This window comes from Elephas maximus, chromosome 1 (genome assembly GCF_024166365.1).
Source record: "Elephas maximus indicus isolate mEleMax1 chromosome 1, mEleMax1 primary haplotype, whole genome shotgun sequence".
NCBI lineage: Eukaryota > Metazoa > Chordata > Mammalia > Proboscidea > Elephantidae > Elephas > Elephas maximus.
In genome coordinates, this window is record NC_064819.1 from 106,119,559 (window position 1) to 106,145,472 (window position 25,914).

The following is a 25,914-nucleotide window of genomic DNA, read 5'->3' on the forward strand; positions in this document are numbered from 1 at the left end:
AGCAACACATCGGCAGTGAACTGCCAGAAATTCAGGCCGGTTTCAGAAGAGGACGTGGAACCAGGGATATCATCGCTGATGTCAGATGGATCCTGACTGAAAGCAGAGAATACCAGAAGGATGTTTACCTGTGTTTTATTGACCATGCAAAGGCATTCGACTGTGTGGATCTAACAAATTATGGATAACATTGCAAAGAATGGGAATTCCAGAACACTTAATTGTGCTCATGAGGAACCTGTACACAAATCAAGAGACAGTTGTTCAAACAGAACAAGGGGACACTGAGTGGTTTAAAGTCAGGAAAGGTGTGCACCAGGGTTGTATCCTTTCACCATACCTATTCAACATGTATGCTGAGCAAATAATCCCAGAAGCTGGACTCTATGAAGAAGAACAGGGCATCAGGATTGAAGGAAGACTCATTAACAACCTGCAATATGCAGATGATACAACCTTGCTTGCTGAAAGTGAAGAGGACTTGAAGCGCTTACTGATGAAGATCACAGTATGGATTACACATCAACATAAAGAAAACAAAAATCCTCACAACTGGACCAATAAGCAACATTGTGATAAGCGGAGAAAAGGTTGAAGGTGTCAAGGATTTCATTTTACTTGGATTCACAATCAACACCCACGGAAGCAGCAGTCAAGAAATCAAAAGAGGCATTACATTGGGCAAATCTGCTGCAAAAGACCTCTTTAAAGTGTTGAAAAACAAAGATGTTACCTTGAAGCCTTACGGTGCGCCTGACCCAAGCGATGTGTTTTCAATCGCCTTATATGCATGCAAAAGCTGGACAATAAAAAAGGAAGACCAAAGAAGAACTGACACCTTTGAATTGTGGTCTTGGCAAAGAATACCGAATATACCGTGGACTGCCAAAAGAACAAACAAATCTGTCTTGGAAGAAGAGAACCAGAATGCTCCTTACACGCAAGGATGGTGAGACTACATCTCACATACTATGGACATGTTATCAGGAGGAATCAATCCCTGGAGAACGACATCATGCTTGGTAAAGTAGAGGGTCATCGAAAAATAGGAAGACCCTCGATGAGATGCATCAACACAGTGCCTGCAACCATGGACTCAAGCACAGCAAGGATTGTGAGGATGGTGCAGGACCAGGCAGTGTTTCATTCTGTTGTACATAGATAGGGTCGCTATGGGATGGAACCAACTTGACGGCACCTAACAACAAGCAGTTTCTACTTCAAAAGGTTGGTTGTGATTGTTAGGGGCTGTCAAGTCAATTTCAACTCATAGCGACCCCACGTGACAGAGTAGAACTGCCCCATAGGGTTTTCTAAGCAATAATCTTTACAGGAGCAGATTGCCAGGTCTTTCTCTCACAGAGCCACTGGGTAAGTTCCAACTGCCAGCCTTTTGGTTAGCAGCTGAGCCCTTAACCGTTGTGCCACCAGGGCTCCTTTCAAAAGGTTGGTGAGAATATTAAGTAAAAATTACACCTCTCACACAGTGTGTGGTTCATGGCCAGCTGAGTTGGTGGGCCATAGATACGCACAAAATTGACCAGGCGAGCTGACCAATGGAGACCAGAGGGCAGAGCAGTGTCTCAAGGTCCTAAGAACGAGCCCAGACCTTATGGGTGGTAGGGGAAAGCCGCACAGGCTAACATGTTCTGCCTAAGGCCAGACATCAGACTAAGCAGTAGCAGAAGGTACTGGCAAATATCCAGTGAAAATCACAGAATCACAGAAATAATAATAACCTGCATTTATTTGAGCAGCTACTGTGTGCCTAGTACTGTTCCAAGGGCTTTAACCTCAAACGGCCCTAAGAGGTACTTTTGATTATTATTCTCCCTTCACAGATAAGAAGAAACAAAGCGCAGGAAGGTTAGGAAGTTTGCTGGAGAGGCAGAGCAGGGACACAATCCCAGGCAGTCTGGCTCCCCAGCCCACGCTCAGGGGCGTCTGGAGACGACCGTATCTCCATATAGAGTTGGAAGGAGCCTGTCCCAGGTAGCACAGCTGGGATGGAGGTTGTGGGGTCCGGAACAGAGCTCGAATCTCCAGATCCCCAGCTGTGCTCCTTCTGCCAGGTGGCTGCCTTTCAAAGTGGGAAAACACCACCCCCTCGAGATCTGCACACTCAGGGGTCTCACCTTGCCTTCCATCCTCCCTTCTCTATCTGCCTAAGGCCATGATCTGTGAAGCGGCTGCCTCAGCCCCAGGGGTCCCTCTGCCCACCTCACAACAGTCCCCAGGGAGAAAGAACCAGCCATCCCCTTCATTCCCCTCCACCATCCTGCAACAGAGACACAGCTGCAGCTTCTACCCAGGCCTTCACCCGCCCCTTCTCCAGGGGGTCCTAAAGAGGGGTTCCCCTGTCTTTGCCCCCCCTCCACTGCCCACCACACACACTAGCCCTCCAGACCTTACCAGGTCTGACCCCGGCCCACCCCACTGGTTCGCTCCCCTTGCAGCTGCACCCCCCCACACTGGGGTAGCCCCTCCCAGTGGGGAACAATCTGACTTCAGTTGGGCCTGGGTGGGAGGAGGCAGGGGTGGGCCCCGGGCCTGGCAGTGCCAGCCGGCACGGGTAGGGCTGGGGTAGAACGAGCCCCTTGTTTCTCTGACAAAGGGCTAGGCGCCTGTCCTGGACTGGGCTGGCGCTGGCTTTGCTGGGAGGAGAACCTGGGCTAGGCCCTGCTCAGCCTCTCATGTACGGGGCCACCCTGCAGAGGCCCTGTCCCCTCTCCCAGCCTCAGTTTCCCCATTTGTAAAACAGACATGGGATACCCTGTCCTAACAGCTGCCCGGGGTCTGCCTCAGCCCCCGGGAAAGGATGCTGGAGAGCTGTGAACAGGGAGTCTTACGCCTGGGCCCCTGTCCTCTGCACAGAGGGTGGTTCAGGTGGCAGGGGCAGGGCAGAGTGAGGCTCCTCCCCCCATTGTCAAGGCTGACCCCCCTCACAGAGCTGCTGCTTCTGGTGAAGTTCTAGCCTTCTCACATACCCCCACTCCCGACTCCAGGGGTGCTATGAGTGTGGCCTGGGATAAATGTGTGGGGGTTAAGGAGGGACTTTAGGGGACCTGAAGGATGATGGGGACAGTCAGGAGAGACCTAAACATAAGGAAACTCAGCCCTGAAATGCACCTGCTCTGTCTCAAAGCCAGAGGGCACTCACAGCCTCCCCCAATGTCTGACCAGGAAGAACTGAGAGGAGGAGTCGGTGAGAACCAAAATGCCCCACCATCTGGACCTCCAGACCCACCCTGCCTGGAAAGAGTTCACCATTCACTCATTCAGTAAATACCAGGTCTCGAGTGCCTGCTACATGCCAGATACCAGGGAGACCATGTTTCCCTGAAGACCCTTCTCCCCTGCCCCGACCCCACTCAGGCAGGCAAGTAACATTCTTCTTCTGAAGGGACTGGCAGTCTGACGCTCAGGGAATTCCTGTTCCTCCCCAGCCCCATGGAAACCTTCAATGAGGAAACAAGGGCCATCTCCCTCACCAGCCCACCTTCTGCCAGTGTTCACCAGAACCTCTCACCTGACTGCCTCTGCCCAAAGCTGAGTCTGGGCTCTAGCTTTGAAAATGAGCTTCACAGTGCAACAGGTGTGGGCTGAGGCCCCGCTCGGCCCAGTACTGCCTGGTGACGTTGAGAAAGTCAATTAACTCTCAGTGCCTCAGAGATAATCATGGTACCTGCCTCGTGGGGCTGTGTGAGGACTCAAGACACGGTGAATGTGTGGAAACCCTTAGGCATTCAGTAAGGGGTGGGTACTAGGTCTCGCCTTCAAGACTGGGTGCCCCTCTGGTCAGGGTCAGAGCTGGTTTCATGTGAGCCTTGCGTGTGCACCCCCCCACCCCGCTTGCCCAATCAGTCATTTATGCCTGAGTATGAACGAGTTAAGGAGCCCTGGTGGCGCAGCAGTTAAGTGCCTGGCTGCTAAATGAAAGGTCAGTGGTTTGAACCCACCAGCCACTCTTCAGTAGAAAGACCTGGCAGTCTGATTCTGTAAAGATTTACAACCTCAGAAGCCCTGTGGGGCAGTTCTACTCTGTCCTATAGGATTGCTACGAGTTGGAATCAACTTGACAGCAATGGGTGTAGTTTTGGTATGAACCAGCTGGAGAGAGCCTTTCCTTAGGGAAGATTTGGTCAGAGGGAGAAGAAAAATGGGGAGAAATCCCTGGACTCACTGGAAAAAGCATACCCCAGAACAGGAAATACTCACAGACACAGGAAGAAAGATCTCAAAGACATAATGCTGCGTGGAAAAAGTAAACTGCAAAATAAAATGTACAGCCTGAGCCCATTTAGACAGGAAATAGGTAAATGCAGAAAAAGGCTCAAAGGATCATAGTACCGGTAGCTAAACATTTATTGAATGCTTATCATGGGTCAGGGCCGATCTGCATGCTTTTCCAATATTAACTCATCTATTTCTCACAATAACCCTATGAGGTGGGTACTATTATTATCCCCATTTTTCAGGAGGAAAGAGGCACAGAGAGGTTAAGCAACTTGCCCAAGTTTATTCAGCTGATAAGTAGCAGAATGGAGTTTTGATCCAGGCAGCCTGGTTAGAAGCCCCCATTCTTTAACTACTATTCTGGGCTCTCCCAGTACACCAGACTGTTGAGAGTGGTTACCTCTGGGGAGGGAGGGGGAAGAGGTGGTGGAGTGGGCAGGTGGTAAAGAGGGGTTCTATAATTTCTCATTCCACTTTGTAGCACTTACCTCCTACAATGGGAATGCATGCTGCTTGTGTGATCCTTCTAAAACAACAGGTTTGTGAGGGGGCCCCAATCTGCTTCCAAGTATGGATCACCAAGGGGAAGGGGCCCCTCCACCTCCACGAAGAGTCTGGTGAAAGGCCTCCTCAATGCGGGGTGAGGACACTGAGTGCCCACCACAGGCAAGGGCAAGGGTCAGAAGCCACACACTAGTTGGAACTGGAGGACCAGCAACCAGAGCCCAGTTCTGTTTCCCCTAGAGGCGCAGACAGGAGCCTTCAGAAGGGGCACAATTTTCATAGAGTGTCCCTCAAACTGCTCTCATCTGAGGCAGGTCCCTTCAATTACTTGTGGAGCCTGAACTGCTCCAGAGGTTTTTCTGCCTTCCAGGTGAGCCTTCAAAAATTGGAGCAGGAGGCTGAATATACATATGCCCGTGACCCAGCAACTTCACTCCTAAGTATATGCCCAACAGAAAAACATCCACACATTTACCAATAGAGATACACTAGAATGTTCATAGCAGCATTACGGATAGTAGCCAAGAACTGGAAACTACCCGGATGTTCGTCAACAGGAGAATGGATAAAGAAAGTGTGTATATCTGTACAACAGAATGCTACTCAGCAATGAAAGTGAATGAGCCATTGCTATACACAACGACATGGAACATGACAAAAGATGCCAGACACAGAAATACACATAGCATGATCTATGTATGTAAAGTTCAAAAACAGGCAAAATGAACCTACCATGTTAGAAATCAGGATGGTGGTTAGCCTTAAGGGGAGTGACTGGGAGGGGACACAAGGACAGCTTGGGGAGGACACTGGGGATGTTCTATAATTTGCTGTGGGTGCTGGTGATACCAAGTCCCTGGGTGGTGCAAACTGTTAACGTGCTCAGCTGCTAACTGAAACATTGGAGGTTCGAGTCTGGCACCTCAGAAGAAAGGCCTGGCAACCTTCCAAAAAATCAGCCATTGAAAACGTTATCAAGCACAGTTCTCCTCTGACACACATGGGATGGCCACGAGTCAGAGCTGACTCAACAGCAACTAGGCTTTTTGTTGTTGGTTGTATGGGAGCGTCTAGTTTACGAAAATTCATCCAGCTGCTCACTTACGATTTGTACATTTTTCCATGTCTTATACTTACATAAAAATTTACATAAGAATGAGGGCAGACCTGAAATAGCCTAAAAGAAAGCTAAGCAAATTACACCCCACTCCCACCCTGAAAAGTACAGCTATGGCTTTCAAATGCCCTTGCTACCAATACAACTGCTAGAACGTAGCTTGGTACAACCCCATTGGAAAAGCAATTTGGCAATATGTACCAAGAACCTTAAAAATATTCATTAGCCTGAGAAAATAATACTTAGTGCAGAAGAGGTACTTATGCATACAAAAGGACCACCATGTTGTTCTCATATAGAGAAAAATCAGAGATAATCTCAGCATTCAGCAATAAAAAAACCAGTTGCCATCAAGTTGATTCCAACTCATGGTGACTCCATGTGTCACCACGTAGACCTGCACTCCACAGGGTTTTCAATGGCTGATTTTTCGGAAGCACACCACCCTGCCATTCTGAGGCGCCTTTGGGTGAACATGAACCTCCAACCTTTTGGTTACCAGATGAGTTCTTAACCGTTGGCATCACCCAGGGACTCCATCAATAAAACAAAAAAATTTTTTTTGTTTTTTTGTGGATGGTAAAAAAAAAAACAACAATGTGTCACTCCTGACGGAATGTTGACAATAAATAACATGGTGGTATGTCAAGTGACAAAAAAGCGGGACGCTATATTGTTTACAAAATTTGATCTTCACCACGTAAAAATATGTGTAGAAAAATCTCTTGAGAGAAATGTACAAAAATGTCACTAACTTCTTTGGACCTGGCAATCATTGAGTCTTTCGTAGTTATTGTTGTTTTCTTTTTACCTTTTGGAATGTTGTTCTTTTTCTATAAAAGCATGTATGTCTTTCTAATAAAATATAAAAAATATTTTCTACCAATAGGTAATGTTTATGGAACACTTGTTCCGTGCCAGGTGCTATCCAAAGCAGTGTATTCAATTATCACAACAACTTCAGGATGTCCCCCAGCACCTTTATTGCACCCATTTTGCAGATAAGCAAACACAGGCACAGAGAGGTTGTCACTTGCCAAAGGTCACAGAGCTCAGGAGTGGACCCTAGCAGTCTGGCTCTACTGCATGACCCTGGGGCTTGGAGTTTGGCCTCAGTCCCGTACTTGGGGGAGGGTTGCTACATTTTATTCTAGGGGTTTCCACTGAAGAAGCCCCCGCTGTGATCAAAGAGCTTCAGCAACCGATCTTTTTCATCTAGTTCGGGGACCAGAGTGTGCCCTGGATGATGGAACAGTCTAGAATCCCCAAACACAGAGGAGAAAAAAACTCTGCCCTTCCTCAAAGGGGAGAGATAATTTCCTGCCTTCCCAGAAAAACACATGTCTGGCGGCTGAAACAACAAAGCGTGTAAGCCTGGTGACCAGGACGGCTGTTTAAGCCGCTTATTAAGTCCTGTGCCTCTATGGTCGGAAGAAGTTTTCCTCTGATCCAGTCTGCTACAGAAACTACCGGTTGTACAGGAGCTGCCCCTGCTGTGGCGGAGGGGAAATCAAACCGACCCCTGAAGGAAGGCGTCTTGAACAGGTGCCCAGGCTCCCGGAGGCAGGGGGAAGGACCCCGTGACCTCCTGGGCAGCCTTTCAGCCTTGGGAAGGGAAGAGAGGGAGAGTCAAGGTGTGGAATTTGTTTTGTCTTCTCTGGCGGAGGAGGCAGCAGACGAAGGCCTGACGAACGAGGAAACAGAACAGGAATGTCTATCTGATCCCCATGCCTCAGGACGAGGCCATTCCAGAGCAGCAAGGCAGACCCTGCAGCGCCCCAGGGGTATCAGCGCCCCAGGGGAGGTGTCATAAGATACCCAGGAGCCCTCGGCCCCTGCTGAGGTGCTGGCAGGGCAGGGGGGTTGGCATCAGGATGCCTGGATTTGAGTTCCAGTTTTGTGCCTGACTCGATGGCTGGCTGGATCTGGCTTCAGTCTCCCCATCAGCCAAGTGGGGCTCGCTAACAGGGACCACCTTCCCTCAGAGCTGTCAAGACCTGAGTTGCGATGGCTGGGTGCAGATGCTATTTGCAAGGCTGAGAGTGTGGCAGAGAGAGGGGAGATGTCACCACCCCTGTCACTGTTCACTGTTGCTTTGTCTGCTCCAACTGGGGGCATCCCTGGACAAGTCCCCTCTCTGCTCCTTCTAAGTTCCTTTTGGGAAAAAGGTCTCATCTAAACACCCATCCATTCACACACACACACACACACACACACACACGGTATCAAGGCCCCAGGCTGGGCACAGCAGCCTAGCAGTGGCCCAGTCTCTGTCTCTTACTGGATTGGAGCAGGAAGGCCTTGGACCAGCTTTTCCCATCCTCAGACACGCCCTATGTCTCTCCTCCAAAGCCTTGGGTTTTTAAAGATTTTATTTTCCAAAGCTTATAAGCCATTGCTGTTGAGTCAATTCCGACTCACAGTGACCCTATAGGACAGAGTAGAACTGTCCCATAGGGTTACCAAAGAGCAGCTGGTGGATTCGAACTGCTGACCTTTTGGTTAAAAAAAAAAAGCAGCCGAGATATTAACCACTATACCACCAGGGCTCCTCCAAAGCTTATATGCCCTGTAATTCACTATTTATTTCCCAATCTTTATTCATTACAAAGAGTCCTGGTGGTGCAATGGTTAAGCTCAGCTGCTAACCAAAAGGTCAGCAATTTGAACCCACCCAGTGGCTCCTTGGGACAAAAAAAACTATCAATCTGCTTTGTAAAGATTACAGCCCAGGAAACCCTATGGGCAGTTCTACTCTGTCCTATAAGGTCACTATGAGTCAAAATCAACTTGACAACACACAACAACAATATCACAAATGGCAGTCTGATGAGCCTCAGATAACGTATGTATCCCCACTTCGCAGACTGCTTGTGTTGCATAGAGAAGCCAGACGCAGAAGACCACATGTTGCAGGCAGCCTGGACCTGCTGTTTGCACTACGTGAGACTGAGGGGTGGGGGTCAGACTGGAGGTTCCCTCAGGGGAGGGTCCTGGAGGGAACTTTCTGGGGATGATGGAAACGTCCTTCATCTTGATCTAGGTGGTGGTTACACAGGGGTACACACGCGTAAAATGTCATGGGCCGTACACTTCAAATCTGGGAGCTTTGCTGCAGTAAATTACACCTCAATAAAAGGGGGAAAAGCCAAAAGCAACTGAATAAAAATGTGAAAGTCTTGTTACCCCTGACCTCATTCCTGCTCCCAGCATGGACCCTGCAACCACACAGTGCGTACTGGTCACTTACCAGGGGCGAGCGTGACTCCTGTTAGCTATTTTTCAATACTGGAAGTAGTCAGAGGGCCTCTTGTTGCCGTTCATAACCTCCAGGGAACCACTGGGCCAGATAATATAATAATAATCTGCTTTATTATGTGTCCTTTATTGAGCATCTCCAACACGCCAGGCACTGGGCTAAGCCCGTTGCTTACGCTGTAGAACCCAAAAAGGCAGGTATTTTTTATTCCCACTTTATGGATGAGGAAGCTGAGGCTCCCAAAGTGTGACTTGCACAAATCTCATCGGTGGCCACAGAGCCAGACTCAAACCCAGGACACATTCACTCAGCCACTGCCTCTCCCCGTCCACTGCAGGGCACTGCAGGGTTGGGGCTGGGGCTTGTTTTTAAATCTCCGAGTACCAGTGGGAGGTGCAGAGGAGGGGAAGGAAGGAGAGAGGAGGAGGAGGGCAACTACACTAGCTCCTGCCCCGCTTAGCTGGCCTCCAGTTCCCACAACTCAAGCCCATCAGCCCCAAGTCCCGGCTCACATCCCACAGGAAAGGGTGGGAGCTGGCGCCTCCCGGCTGGCCGGGCTGCTGGCCCAGGGCAAGCCAAGGCAATTGTGCAGCAGAGGGGGCAGCTTCAAAGGCAAGTCCGGACCAGAGAGGCGCCAGTCCTGTCTCCCCTACCCCAAGAGCACTGCCAGTGGGCGTTGCAGGACATGGGGGACAGGGTGATATGTAGCTAAGGGAAACATGGGGAGGAGGTCCTTAGGGTGTCCCACCCCGGCGGCACGCATGGACTCAGTGCCCCCAGCCACATATGCAGGCCCCTCTCTCTGCCTCTCTCCCACACACATACACACATTCCCAAATCCCTCTAAGATTCCCCTTGATGGGCAACCTTTCTTCTGGGTTTGGGTGGGGGCAAGAGGACTGAAATCCTCTCTCATTCCCTTGCTCCTCCTGCCCTCCTCCTGGGTACTCTGTCCACTTGAGCATCCTGCCTATGTCCACACTGCTTTGTTCTCTAGTCATTTCCTGACCAACTATAGCTACAGGAAGCTTCCAGAGAAACCAGCTTTCTTCTTGCCCCCCCCCCACCCCCCGCATCCAAGCCATGGGACTTCCCAGAACGAGGCATAGGGCCCTGCTTGTACTACAACCCAGCACCTGCTCAGTTATCATCAGCTCACTCACTCAGCAAATACCCACCCCATCCCTACTACGAGCCAAGCACTGGGCTATGCATGCAACCCCCCTTGGGTCTCATTCATCCCTCACAAACACCTCAGGAGACAAATAGCATCATCCCCTTTGGCACATGAGGAATCCAATGCTCAGAAAGGTTAAGTGACTTGTCCAAGGTCACACTGCAAGAACATAGAGGAATGGGGGTTTAGCCCCAGTTCTCTCTTTCCATGTGGCCTCAGGGGTGTGGCCACCACTAGCTCCCACAGAGGTGAAGGAACCAGGGGCCCACAAGGTAGACCCCCCATGCAGATGTTATTGTCCCCCTCACTCCCAGCCCTGCTGCCCTCCCCCCACCCCACATCTCCCTCAGGGAATCCTGCAGAGGGTCCCCAGGGCACCACCTGTCCAGAGAGGCCCTTCAGGTTGCAGCCCTCCCGGAAAACCCCAGAACTCAGGCCCTACCCCACCTGCAGAACTCTCTTCTGCTAAACAGCCCAGACTGATCCATGTCCAGGGGCCAGGGGAGACAATATATCCGGATTTCACTGAGCGGTTAACGTGGGCTATGAGATGGTCTCGGGGGGGGATTACATCAAGCTGGTAGGACAGAAATGCAAGTACATGGATCAAAGACCTGGCACTGGACCCATAGCTGTGTGTGGTAGGGGGTGGGGGGGGGATTCAGCCCACAGGAAAGGGGCCCAGGGGCTGGGATTCCAAGGGCTCTCATGCCCTATCTAACACCCCCGACCCCCACCCCAGCCGGCCTGCTCCATTCTCCCTTCTGAGGGAAGAGCAGCTAAGTTTTCATGGATGGGCTGCCAACCCATTCGGTGACTAACACCCCTCCCCAGGGAATATGAGGCCCAAGGCTCCCATCTAATTGGTCACTGTGTGGTCATGTCCATGAGGGATTCAGCCCCCTGGGATGAGTCTGTCCTGAAAGGGCTTCCTTAGCCCCAGCCCAGCATAATTGGCCATGCCCAAGGCAGAGTGGGATGGGAAGACCTGCACTTGGCTGCACCGCCGCCCCATGTGTGACCTCAGCAGGCCCTGTTCCCTCTCTGGGCCTTGGCTGCCCCACGATGAACCTGTCTCAGGCCCCTGCCAGCTCTGTCCCAGCAGCTGTGGTTCGGGCAACACGGATGTATCCAAGGCCAGGCTCCCGTGGTGTCTGCATGCAGGGCTGGGAGGGGAAGAGCCAGGCTTTCCACCTCACATCCCCCTCTCCACAGCAGCAGCGGCCACAGGGACAAGCGAGCCTTTCCTTTTGCATCTCCTCAGGAGAGAGTAGTCGGTACCCAGCCTCTTCTGCCAAATGCTTAGGGCAAGTCTCACTGACTCCACGTGTGAGGACACCACACAGGGAGTACACAAAGGAGCCTACAGCTGACATCAGGACAGCTTTCAGACTTCTAGTCTGAGGTCTTGGTTCAAACCCAGGCCCCAGCCCCTCCCAGGCCTCCCTTCTCTGTCCTCCTGAGAAGGCTGATAATAGTTTTAAGGGTCCCAGCCCCACACCCAGTTCCTGAGCCTCCCTCCCTCAGCCGTCCCTGTCCCAGGGCCACAGAGCACCCTGACCCTCCGCAGTGCCTGGCTTCTGCCCCCTGTTCCTGTGCTGCTTCGTCTCCTCTATCTTCTGTTGCCCCACTGTTATGGATTGAATTGTGCTCCCCAAAAATATGTGTTATAAACTCCTATACCTGTGGTTATAATCCCATTTGGGAATGGCTTTTCTTTGTTAAGAGGCCATATCAGTATAGGCTGTGTTTTAAACCAATCACCTTCAAGATATAAAAGAGCAGATTAAGCAAGGAAGCAGAGGTAGGGAAAGACAGATGCCAAGTCACGTGAAGACTGCCAAGGAAGAAGCCCAAAAGAGACAAGGACCTTCCTCCAGAGCCAACAGAGAAAGCCTTCCCCTAAAGCCAGCACCCTGAATTCGAATATCTAGCCTCCTAACTGTGAGAAAATAAATTTCCATTTGTTAAAGCCACCCACTTGTGGTATTTCTGTTATAGCAGCACTGGATAACTAAGACATCCGCCAACCCCAGCCTCTCCAACCTGCCTGTGTGGCTTGTCCTCTACAAATTAACCTCTACTGCCGGTCTTCATTGATGGAATATTAATCGAGATGTTTCAACAAACAGATGTAGCACTGGAAGTGCTCAGTAATTTATACCAAGAAATACAGAAGACAGCTTCCTGGCCAACTGACTGGAAGAGATCCATATTTATGCCTAATCCCAAGAAAGGTGATCCAACCGAATGCAGAAATTATTGAACAATACCATTAATATCACATGCAAGTGAAATTTTGCTGAAGATCATTCAAAAGCGGCTGCAGCAGTATATTGACAGGGAACTGCTAGAAATTCAGGCTGGTTTCCGAAGAGGATGTGGAACCAGGGATGTCACTGCTGATGTCAGATGGATCCTGGCTGAAAGCAGAGAATACCAGAAGGATGTCTACCTGTGTTTTACTGACTATGCAAAGACATTCGACTGTGTGGATCTAACAAATTATGGATAACATTGTGAAGAATGGGAATTCCAAAACACTTAATTGTGCTCATGTGGAACCTTTACATAGATCAAGAGGCAGTTGTTCAGACAGAACAAGGGGATATTGAGTGGTTTAAAGTCAGGAAAGGTGTGCATCAGGATTGTATCCTTTCACCACTCCTATTCAATCTGTATGCTGAGCAAATAATCCAAGAAGCTGGACTGTATGACAAAGAACCCAGCATCAGGATTGGAGGAAGACTCATTAACAACCAGCATTATGCAGATGACACAACCTTGCTTGCTAAAAGTGAAGAGGGCTTGAAGCACTTACTGATGAAGATCAAAGACCACAGCCTTCAGTATGGATCATACCTCAACATAAAGAAAACAAAAATCCTCACAACTGGATCAATAAGCAACATCATGATAAATGGAGAAAAGACTGAAGTTGTCAAGGATTTCATTTTACTTGGACCCACAATCAACACTCACGGAAGCAGCAGTCAAGAAATCAAAGGACGCATTGCATTGGGTAAATCTTCTGCAAAGGACCTCTTTAAAGTGTTGAAAAGCAAAAACGTCACCTTGAAGACTAAGGTGTGCCTGACCCAAGCCATGGCATTTTCAATCGCATCATACGCGTGTGAAAGATGGACAATGAATAAGGAAGACTGAAGAAGAGCTGACACCTTTGAATTGTGGTGCTGACAAAGAATATTGAATATACCACCGACTGCCAAAAGAATGAACAAATCTGTCTTGGAAGAAGTACAACCAGAATGCTCCTTAGAAGCAATGGTGGAGGGACTGTATCTTACATACTCTGGACATGTTGTCAGGAGGGATCAATCCCTGGAGAAGGCCATCATGCTTGGTAAAATACAGAGTCAGCAGAAAAGAGGAAGACTCTCAATGAGGTGGATTGACACCATGGCTGCAAAAATTGGCTCAAGCACAACAACAATTGTAAGGATGGTGCAGGACAGGGCAGTGTTTGATTCTGTTGTGCATAGGGTCGCTGTGAGTCGGAACCAACTTGACAGCACATAACATCAACAGCCTGCCTTCATTTGGGCCCTGGTGGCATAGTGGTTAAGAGCTCAGCTGCTAACCAAAAGGTCAGCAGTTCAAATTTGTTAACTGCTCCTTGGAAACCCTATGGGGCAGTTCTACTCTGTCCTAGAGGGGTGCTATGAGTCAGAATTGACTGGTTTGGTTTTTTGTTTTCTTTTTTTGGTTTGCCTGCCTTCATTTTCAAGAGTTTCATCTGCCTCTGAGAACTTTGAAAACAACCATTTAACCACTTTATAACTAAAATATCTAGGCTTTGGTAAATAGAAAAAAAAAAAAAAAGAGGAAGAAGAAAAGGAGGAGGAAGGACAAAGGAAGGAAAACACCTCTGAGCATGGACTACTGCATTAAGGTCACAGAGGTGGCCTATTGTCAAATGACAAATCGACGGGCACTAATAATTAATTACACGTACCCAATGCTTAAGGGGAACCCTGGTGGCACAGTGGTTAAGAGCTCAGCTGCTAACTAGAAGGTCGGCAGTTCAAATCCACCAGCTGCTCCTTGGAAACCCTACAGGGCAGTTCTACTTTGTCCTGTAGGGTCGCTATGAGTCAGAATCAACTCAATGGCAATGAATTAGTGCTTAAGGAGCCCTAAAGGTGCAATGGTTAATCACCTGGCTGCTAACTGAAGGCTTGGTGGTTCAAACTCACCCAATGGCTCTGTGGGAGAAAAGACCTGGTGATCTGCTCCTGTAAAGATTATAGCCTAGGAAAACCTATGGTGCAGTTCTACCTTGTCATATAGGGTTACGATAAGTCATTATTGATTTAGTGGCCTACAGCAACAACACCCAGTGCTTACAATGCATTGTTCTGAGTTGATATGTCTTGCTGATTTAATCCTCAATACAATATCCTTCCCCCATGAGGGAGGTACCGTTATAGCCTCCATTTTAAAGAGGAGCAACTGAGGCACAGAGAGGCTGAAAATGTGCCTAAGGTCACACAGCTGGTAGGTAGTGGAGCTGGGGCACCTCGGCTGGGAGTCTGCACACCCAAACCGTGCCTACACAGGCTCGTGAAAGCACTAAGCACCACAGTGCTGGACACCCACTGGGAAGTCTGGAGAGGGCCTGAGGATAGGCAAGGGGCGTTAAGCTCACCAGTGGAGGGGCCTCTGGCTTGGCAGGCAGGGGACAGAATTCCAGCCCCACTTGATTCTTGCCTCCTCTAGAACCATTCCCCCATTCAGTCCCTCCATCCCTTAAGGTGCCCCTGCAGTTCCCTGACAGCTGCATTCGACCCCACTGCCACCCTGGCTGCTTCTCCTCCGTTCTGAGTCTGCTCTCTGAGACACCGTTGGGGTCAGTGGAACACCAGCAGACCAGAGTGTGTGACCTGGGGCAGGTGCTTAACCTCTCAGAGGTTCCATTTCCCTATCTGTAAAATGGGGCGAGTAATGCCGCCTTCCTCAGAGCAGGTGACGGGATCAAACAAGCTGAATTGTGTGAAGAGCATGGCACCTCAGGGAGTGGTCTGTGGGTGTTAGTTCCCTGCCCAGGTGACAACCGTTGATCTGGTTTGGAGTGTAGACGGGAGAGAGTCTTTAAGTCCTTGCTACTCAAAGCATAGAGTCCCAGGGTAGTACAAATGGTTAATGTGTTCGACCTCCCACCAAAAGGTTGGAGGTTCAAGCCCATGCAGGGGCACTTCAAAGAAAGGCCTGGTGGTCTACTTCTGAAAAACCAGCCAGTAAGAACCCTATGGAGCACAGTTCTGCTCTGACATACATGGGGGCCTCCAAGAATTGGCGTCAACTCAATGCCAACTGTTACTCAAAGCATGAGTCACAGACCATCACACCCCCTGGGAGTTTATTAGAAATGCAGCGTCTCAGGGCGCAGTCCAGACCTACTGAATCAGGATCTGCATCTTAACCAGCTACCCTGGTGACCTGTGTGCACATTAACGTAATGTTTACTTTCAGCTTTCTAAACATGAGAACTGGTGACAGCTGGGAGGAGACAGCAGGGAGGTGCGATGAAGGGAGATACTCTTCCGAGCCCTACAGTTAACTTAAGCAAACAGCCTTGACCCTCTGTCCCAGGAGCAAAGGTGGAGGCGGGTGCGCAGGGCTCTGGTCCGCTCTGTACTCGGTGGGCTTCCTCAGTGCTGGGGCTCTGGCTGGGGCAGGAGGTGGAAATAGTAAAGGTCTGTGGGGAAGCAGCCTGAAGCTGATATGATTGATTGTGGGAAACTCAAACAGGCCGTGTGAGACACACACACACACTCACAGTCACACACACATATATACTCACCATCTCACACACACGTAAACCACCACACACACACTCACCATCACACACATGTACACACACATCATCACACACAAACATAATACTATCACACACACACATTCCCCATCATACACATTCACCATGGAACACACATATACACTCACCATCTCACATACACGTGTACACACATCGAACACACACCATCACACACATCCTCACACAAAAACTCACCCCCCCACACACATACTCACTGTTGCATACACACATGCACATACATCCTCACACACACTCACCAACACACACACACTCAGTATCTCACAAACACTCACCATCACACACATCACACACATGCTGTCCTTCATATACACTCACCATCACTCACACGTTCACCATTACACACACACACCATCACACACACACATTCACCATCACACACATTCACCATCACACACACCACCACACACAAACTCACCACCACACACGAACTCACCATCACACACACACACATCACCACACACGAACTCACCATCATACACACACATCGCCACACACAAACTCACCATCACACACACACTCACACATATGATCACACACATTCACCATCTCAACGTACAGAGTCACTATCACACATACCTACATACTTCCCACCACATGCACTCACCACCACTCACACATACCACTTCATACACACTGACCATCACACATACATTCACCATCTCACACACACACTATGACACACACACACTCCCCATCATACATACACTTCCCACCACATGCGCTCACCATCACTCACACACACTGCCTCACACACACTAACCGTCACACTCACATTCACCATTGCTCACACACTCATACACTCACGCATTCACACACAATCACAGGCACACATACACACGCTCACACACACTCACCATCACACATTGCCCCAGGACTTGGCTGCCCAAAGCACAGCTCCAGCAGAGAGCAGGTACTCTTAAGGACAGTGTGTGCCTGTGCACCTGTTGTGTGTATTTGGGGGTGCTGAAATCCTCTGCCCCACCTGCAGCAAGCCTGGGAGCCCACTTTTCCCCACACTACTTTGCCCCTCCATCTCACCTGCCTAAACCCCAAATCCAACTGAGCAACGAAAAGCCAAGTCTTACTCACCCAGGGCTGGCAAGGACCCAAATTTTAATTGGTCACCTACAATATGCCTGCTGAACCCACTTCCCCCATTGCTGGGGGGTAAGTAGCAGGGTGGAGGCCTAGACCTCAGGGGTAAGGGGTCCACCCAGGGAGGCAGCAACACCCAGAGGCAGGTGCCCATCCCCCGCACACATGCACACACAGAACAATGGCAAAGCCCAACCTCTCCCTGACCACACAGCTTCAGGAGGAACAAAGACCCTTGTCCACCCTGCCCGTTGGTGGGTGACAGCTCTCACCTCTACAACCCATCTTCAGTTCAGAAACACACCACTGACCTCTTTCACCATCTCGGACTGGACTGCTGGGGCCCCCGAGGTTCATGTGGGCTCCAAAGAATCCCTAAAATGAGGGACCAGGACCCCGAGCAGGCTTAGGATGTCCAAGACAGAACCACTGATAGGGGGTCAGTTGGGGCCATAGGGTGTGTGATTACATGGTTTCTGGAACGGCCCGCAGCCCCAAAATATCTCCCCTCTGGGTCCGGAAATCCCTCAGCCCTCTGAGGTTCTCAGCTGGGAGAGGCTCCTACCTGAAGCCCTTGTCAGCTCACACTCCCAGGAGAGGCCGCTGACAGCTGGGCTGAAGGTACCAAAAGACAGGGCAAGGGAGGGTGCGTGCCAGGGCTAGACTGGTAGTGCTGAAAGCCAGTGACCCTCACCTTGCCAGGGCTGCTTGCCTGCAAGCTCCCACCCAGGAGGGGGCATTTGCCCTCTCAAACACTCCCAGAGAAGCCAAGTCAGGGAAGGGGTGCCCAGCAAGGGGGTAGCTTTAAGCACCCCCCTCCACATGCACCCCAGGGGAAACTGAGTTGTATCCCAACTGTCTCCTTGAGGAGCCGAAGTGCCAGAGACTAGGAGGGGGTGGGAGCCCTGAAAGAGAGGAGGTGGGGACAGGAGGGGAATTAACCAGGTTCCAAAATAGCACAGTCAGTTCTGCCTCGCTTCACCCTGCGCAATGTCTGGCAGCTTCTGCTTTCGGTCTGACTCATGCCTGGCGGGGGCAGGATGGGGCGGCTGGCATGGGCAGAAGCCACTGGACAACCACGGGCTGTGGCCCAGGAACTCATAGCTGGGTGGCTGTTCCCCCTCACTACACTCACCTGCCCCCTATGTCCCCTCTTCTGCCTCACCAATGGACTGAACTTCTGGAAACAGTCAACACAGGCAAAAATCCAGTTCTAGGGGCTCCTTCTCTGGGTCCTATCCCAGCCCTAACCCACCCAAGGGCTTCTCAGCTGCCCCAGACCTGGAACTCCACTTTGTTCCTCCCCTGCCCAGGTATACCCCGCTGGCATCTCCACCCTGGGACCTACGTCCCCACCAGGGAAGCCAGAGAAGACCTTCCTGAAAGCCTACCTCTCCCCGACAGAGGAGGAACGACCTCCCACAGCCATGTCCCCGCCCATGCCACGGAGCGAGTGAGACACCCACCATCTCCCCGCCCTGCCCGGCACACCGGCATGAGAGGAAAATGAAGGCCTTGCTCTCGAAATTCACACACACACAAGACACGCCCACCCCTTCTTTTCTGTTTTTAAACACCGCAAGAAGCACTTGGAGCCTAGCAGGACAGGAGGGAATCAAATGCCCTGGACTTTTCTTTTCTTTTCTTTTTTTTGGCGGGGGGGTGCGGGTTGGGGAGCAGCAGTACCTTCTTCCCCTTTAAACACCACCACCCATCTTATGTCCGTGTCCCTCTGCCTCCCCAGCTCCAAGGCTCAGAGCTGCTCCACTGTACCCGAAGCAGCTGCCTGGATCAAAGATGCTCAAGCGCAAACCAGGAATCCTCACTATAAACTTCTCCTCTCAACCCTTGCACAAGTCAGCTCTGGCCTCCTTCCGGCCCTCACGCCAACACACCTGCACAGAATAACCACAGCCATCTTTCTACCCCAGAAGGTGTGGGGACATGATAGGTGTTGGCCCTGCCCGTGGCAGCTCTGCCCACCAGTGGAGAATCAATGCTACAGGTAAGTGGGGGGTACTTACTAGTAGTGAGTCCAGGGTACTGCAGTTGGCTGGCACAAGCAGATACAACGCCTGCCCCACCACCCACCACCTGCACCCTGACCAAACCTGGCTTGGAAGTGCAAACATTAAGTGGAAAGGCTGTGGGTGGCAGGTGGAGAGATGAGTCAAAGTGGCAGTGCTTTGGCATGCCCGCCTGCCCACCAGACCAGGCACTGGCCTGGTCCTAGTCTGGTGCCCCTCTGGCCCCTCCAGCCCCCACACCAGGTGGCCTTACCTACACACCACTTCCGTCTTTTAACCCTTCCCATCCCTCTGCCCCACAAGGCGTGAGATTTGTGGTGTGTGGCTGGGAGGGGGTGAGGGGAAGTAGAGGAGTCAAGGGGGAGGAGACCCCTCTCCAGGAAGCAGGGATGGGCAGAGCCTTCAGGGATAAAGGGTGCCCTTGAATAAACTGGTACCCCTTCCCATTGCGCCATGAATTGCATCCCATTTCCAATAGAGACACACAAAGAGGGTACTAGAAGGCTCAGTTCCCGCCTGACAAAAAGCAATCATGTGGCAGCCATGGGGCTCATGGCCCAGGAGGGAAGAAGACAGGGGCAGTGAGGGAAAGTAAAGGAAGTCAGAAAAACCACTACAATCAAAGTCTCAGGATGCTAGAGCTGGGAGGGGCCCCGATGGTGGCTGCAGGCTATGTGCCACCCAGCCTGTCCGTACCTCTTTCTAGGAGAGGGTGCAAAGCCTCAGACGAGTCCTGGAAGGGTAGTCAGTGTCTGCCTGTGATAAGGCCTCATCCATGTTCCATCCCTTCCCTCTGCTGTGAGCTTCTAGAGGGATCCTATTAGCTTCTTTTCATCCTCAACACCTGGCACATAGCAAATCAAACCAAACCGGTTGCTGTCAAGTTGATTCCGACTCACAGCGACCCAGTGTGTTGCAAGGTTTTCAAAGCTGTGGCCTTTTGGAAGCAGATCGCCAGGCCTCTGGGTGGATTCGAACTGCCAACTTTTTGGTTAGTAGTCAAGTGCTTAATCAGTTGTGCCACCTAGGGACTCCTTGCTCCTTAAATATCTGTTGCACATAATGAGGCTGGTTCCACTGGGGAACTGCCAGGGGCAGCTGGGGGTGGCAGCTTCTTGGACATAGAAAAGGAGTGATGAGAAGAGAGCTGACCAACTGGTTGGACCACCAGGCCTGGGCTTGGTGACTACAGTAGAGGCTATCAGTGTCCCAGCCACATGCCCTGGGCACTCACAGTCCACAGCCTGCCCACCCGAGCACTTCCAGCTGCCAGCACCTGCATCCCTGCCAGAGCCAATGGAGTTAGAACCCCCGCTCCCCCCAGCAGCCCTTAGCCAAAGACTGATGGGAGCTGGTGAATAAATACCCCAATCCCCTCATCCTGCCCCTGCTGGGTAACTGTTAAGCATGTTCTACAGAAGTCCCCAGTGTGATTGAGTTTCAGGTCCTACATTAGCAATCTGCTTGTTAACCCAAGTTTTACTGGCTTCCTTCCCTTCCCTGTCTCATCTTTCCACTCTGCTACTAGTGCTTCCTGGGGTAGCCTCCCAACTAAACTACTTACACTTACATTTATGTCTCAGCCACTGGGTCTGAGGAGGCAGTTTTGACCTGAAATTGAGCAGCCAACTCAAAAATTTAGAAAGGTCAATAAAGGGGCCAGAGTAAAACAGGGAGCTAGTCCCCCCCTTGGGGAAGCTGAAAGGCAGGTGTGTAACAGCCTGATCCCAGGGGAAGGCTGGTTACCTTGGATGCAATGGCTAAGTGCTCACCTATAACTTTCCAACCTGTAGGAAGGTCAGACTGACCTCAGAAGCAGAGCTGGGAATGTGGTGAGAAGAAATAAGGATGTGCTGGGGTTGCAAGCCATGTAGAGAAGAAACCTCCTTACCAGGGGTGGTGATGGCACCCCCGCAGGCTGCTCCTAGGATAGGAACTATAGAACTCCAGTATTTCAGAGCCTTAGCGTGCTCACTCATTCAAAAAACACAGCTATTATGTTCCACTCTCAGAACTAACTAGGCACTAGGGCCACCAAGGGAGACCATTTGTTTCAATACTAACAGCATGCATTTTGAAGCAGGCAGAACACCAGATCTGCCATTTACCAGCTGTGTGGCCTTTAGCAACATACTTAACCTCAGTGAATCTCAGTATTGTCATATGTAAAATGAAGATTCTAATGTTCATCTTAAAGAGTTGCTATAAGGATTCGATGTAAAGTATCTAACATAGTCCCTGGCACAAGAGAAGTAAGTGCTCAATAAATATTTCGTGGATGTGTAGATGGCTAGACGCATAGATAAACGCATGGATGGATGGATATTGTGAGTGGATGGATGTACAGATGGATATAATGGATGGATGGATGGATGGACAGATGGACGGACGGACGGACGGGCGGGCGGGCGGATGGACGGGCGGACGGATGGATGGGTATTTGAATGGAGTCAGAGTAGCTGTCTGCAAAGAGCTCACAGTCTGGTCCAATTTCCCTTTCCATTACATTGACAAACAAGAAAACTGTGACCCATCATCCCCTAATTTATCTGTTATGTAAACCTGTATTTTTACTTGTCAGGCTGACAAACACAAAGTAAGATCCCTCCTACTGAGCCTTAGCCCCGTTATTGGGGGAGGGTTTTTTCTCTGTAGGATGTAGAGGGTTGTGCCAGGACAGAGGGTTACTTCTGGCTCAGCCACCATCACACCAGCTCCCACTGTGTGATCACACAATGACCACACCATCTCCCCTCAGGTCCAACTCCACCCAACTCCCACCCCAGGAAAAGTGGGAAGGGGCCGGGGGAGGAAGGGGAAGACTGACAAAAGCTGGGCAGGGGGAATAGGCCAGGATGGCTGAGAAGAGGAAGCCCATAACAAAGTGTGAATATTAGGGAAAGGAGTGAGTACTGATCAGAGAGAAGGGGATGAAGAGCAGAGAGAAGCACTGATTTTCTTCGGAGAGATGGAGAAAGAAAATAGCCCAGAGAGAACAATGGAACAGAAACAAAAGTGACCAAGGAACAAAGAAAGGCCATTCCCCTTCTCTTTCACCCCCAGTGGCTCCCCACTGCCCACCAGATAAAGTCCAAACTCCCCAGTTGGGTCTGCAAGGCCTCTGGGATCTCCTTCCTCTAAACAAGCCCTGGGCACAGATAGGGGGTCTCCTCACTCTTTTTCCCCAACACAACCTGGGCCCCCACATGTCTGGCTCTTCCCCCAAAAGATTATCCAATCCCTACTCGTCCCTGGAAGTCCTGCTCCAGTGCCTCTTCCTCCGGGCAGCCCACCCTGATTTCACTCTCCTCTAATCCCCAAACCAAAAACCAAACCCACTGCCATCAAGTCAATTCCAACTTACAGTGATGCCACAGGATTTCCAAGGCCGGGAATCTCTATAGAAGCAGACTGCCATATCTTTCTCCTGTGGAGCCGCTGGTGGTTTCAAACCACCCGCCTTTCATTTAGCAATCAATCGCTCTAACCACTGCGCCACTATTTGAGAACAATTACTTTATCTGTTCCAAGCCAGGCTCTATGCCTGACACAGGGGTACAGAGATCAATAAGATAGTCCTTTCCCTAAGGTACTCACAGTCTAGGTTAGGAAAAACATCATTACCTAGGAGCATATATTGCACTTCTACTACTATGACCACTACCACTATCGCTACTAATAATAAAATACTGTATTGAGCACTTAACATTTGTCAGAAACTGTTTCTAAGGGCTTCACCCTGTTTGTATTCCTTCCTTTGACTTTTGCAACAACACTGAGATGTAGGGACCATTGTTACTATTGTTCGCCGCCACCTAGTCAGCCCCCAACTCAGGGCGACCACATGCACAATGGAAAAAAACGCTGCTAGGTCCTGCACTAACCCCATGATCGGCTGTGGGTTGGACCATTGTGATCCACAGGGTTTTCACTGGCTGATTTTTAGAAGTAGATCGTCATGCCTTTCTTTCTAGCCCATCTTAGCCTAGAATCTCCACTAAAATCTGTTCGCATCATAGCAACACACAAGCTTCCACTGACAGATGGGTGATGGCTGTGCATGAGGCGTCTTGGCCAGGAATAGAAGGCGAGAATTCCACAGCTGAACCATGAGTGCCTCACAAGAACTATCAGTGTCCCCTTTCTGCAAATGAGAAACTGAGGCACAGAGAAGTTACTCTGTCTGGTTTTCTCAGCTAGGGTGTAAGCTCCCTGAGGGCTGTGCCCAGGTTTTCTCTTTCTCAGCATCTCCTGTCCAGGCAGAGGACACTCAGGCACCACCCTCTGGGCTCTGCCGTGTTTCGCACACTCCAGGCTCAATGTGCCCACTCCTGTGTCCACCAGTGAATACATGTTGACTGGTTGGTAGGAATGGGAATTGTACAAATGGAGGAAGGTGAGCCCAAGCTGGGCGGAGAAGGAAGCAAGGCTCCAGGGTGGGTCAGAAGGGGGCTGCCCAGGTGTCGCCTTTTAGCTTCTCTCTTTCCACCTGTCCCTGTGGCCCAGCCTGGCACTTGACAATCTTGTGGTCACTGCAGAATGCTCTGTCCTTCTGCTAAGAGGGCTGAGGTGGTGCTGAAGGAGAGAGCCAGGCCTTGTGCCCAAGACAGACAGGGGAACAAGAAAGGTGGGCCAGGGGAAAGGAGAGGAGCCCTTTCAGCTGTGCCTCGCCCCATGGGGTTGGGCCTCTTAGGGTGAGAAATGGTACAGAGCCAGGAGGCTCCTCTCTGGACATCTTCTACCTCAGCCTGTGGGCATGGGCACTAAGCAGGGGTAGGACCCTCACTGCCTAGAACTGGGTTGCCCCTCGGCAGACTCACCCTGCCTCAGAGGCCTCAACAGGCTGGAAAATTGAGGAAATGGGAAAGCTCAGGGCAGACTCTCAGAATAGAAGCAACAGGAGGTCTTGGCACCTTTGGACCTGAGACCCCTGCCCTGAGGACCTCCTAGATCCAGGAGCCAGACAGAAGGAGCTGTAACATGGAAGACAGACAGAGGCAACAGAGGCAGCAGAACCAGGAGAGAGAAGGAGAGCTGTAACACTGGAGACAGTGTGAAGTAGTGGCAGCAGAACTAGGAGACCAGCAAGAGACCACCAGGAGACAGCGAGGTGGGCTTCCCAGCCCAAGGAGCAAAAAAGCTGAGCGCCTTTGGACACAAGGCTTACTGGAGGACTGGGGTGCCTCCGGACACTTAAAGGTAGAGCTAATAGAGCTTCGTAAGCTAACAGAGCTTTGTAACACTTGCCTGAGAAAGGCAGAGGCCAGGTTGAGGGGACTGAGAGACCGAGGAGCCAGAGAGAGATGTGCCTGCAGTGGAGAAGAGGTGGTCCTGATCAAAGAACTGTACCCTGAGCATTCCTGAACCTGAATTGTAACCTGTTACTTCCCTAATGGAGCCCTGGTGGTGCAGTGGTTAAGACCTTGGCTGCTAACCAAAATGTTGGCAGTTCTAATCCACCAATCACTCCTCAGAAGCCCTATGAGGCAGTTCTACTCTGTCCTTTGGGGTCACTATAAGTCGAAATTGACTCGACAGCTACAGGTTTTTGTTTGTTTGTTTACTTCCCTGATAAACCCCATAATAAATCAGGGGTGCCTAGGCTGGAGAAGGAGGGCTTCCCAGCCAGCCTGTAGAGCCCAAAGAAAAGAGGCTGGATCCAGGTCCCAGCCCTGGCCACACCTCACTTCTACACTGCTATCCCCTCCCACAAGCCACAGGGGATATACGGTGCAGGTGAAGCAGGGAAATTGAGGCTCAGAGCCTTCCAACTCTGGAGACCTGCTCTGCCTGCTCCAGCCAGCAGCACTATCCTTCAAAGTTAAACATCACACTTCTTACAAGCCAACAGGGACTCCAGACCCTGCCATTCTAGGACCCATACTTTTTGGAAAAAAGATCGCTTCACTCCCCAAAGTTGGGCTGTGAAAAAAAGGGGTCCTTTGTTCATTCATTCATTTGTTTAGGTGAGAAATATGGTACATAGTTCAGAGCGCAGACTCTGGGCCCCAGGTTGCCTGGGTTCAAACCCCAACTCTGCCATTTACTAGCTGTGTACTCTTGGGCAAGCTACTGAAGTCTCTTGATGCTTCAGTTTCCTCATCTGTGAACTGAGGATAATACTCCCTGCTCTTGAATCTCACAGTTCCTGTGAGAAACAAATTATTCATTTGGCTCCACAGGTATCCGAATGGTTCCGGCCCCTTTACTCAGGACACTCACATCCTAGCTACCAGTCCTCCTTCCTCGTCCTCACTAGGGCCCAAAGGTTCAGGCCCTGGCAGAGGTGCTGAAGAGTGGATGGAGCCACTGCTGTTGACAGAGTTGGTGCCAGGCCCACGGTGGGCAAGGAGCCCAGGCACACAATGGGGCAGTGTGTGCACCCAGCGTTACCCTGGAGCAGAGCTGGGCAGGCCGGCGTCTGGGGTCAGGCCAGGAATCTATTTCCCTGGAGAGCCTCCCTACCCCCTCTCAGGGAGCACAGCCCCTTCCTGGGGTGGGCAAGCACCACCCACTCCCCCACCGTGCCCTGGGAGGGGAAAGGGAACATGGCCTGGTGGTGGCCACTGGGGAACGGGGACTCCTAAATCCAGCCGCCCAGCTGGGCTGCTCAATTGTGAGGCATTTTGGATGAATTAC

At 50.9% G+C, this 25,914-nt stretch overlaps 1 protein-coding gene across 3 annotated transcripts in view; it reads right to left on the bottom strand.

Moving 5' to 3' along the window:
- TFEB (transcription factor EB) overlaps nucleotides 1–25,914 on the bottom strand; it is a 63,226-nt gene that overhangs the window by 14,189 nt on the left and 23,123 nt on the right. The window contains exon 1 of one of the 3 annotated variants that reach the window (XM_049891708.1): nucleotides 17,560–21,491. The exons of the other annotated variants lie outside the window; for them this stretch is intronic. The gene's annotated coding sequence lies outside the window, so the exon portion shown is untranslated. Of the gene's footprint in view, nucleotides 1–17,559; nucleotides 21,492–25,914 lie in introns of those variants that run through there. 3 annotated transcript variants of the gene reach the window in all.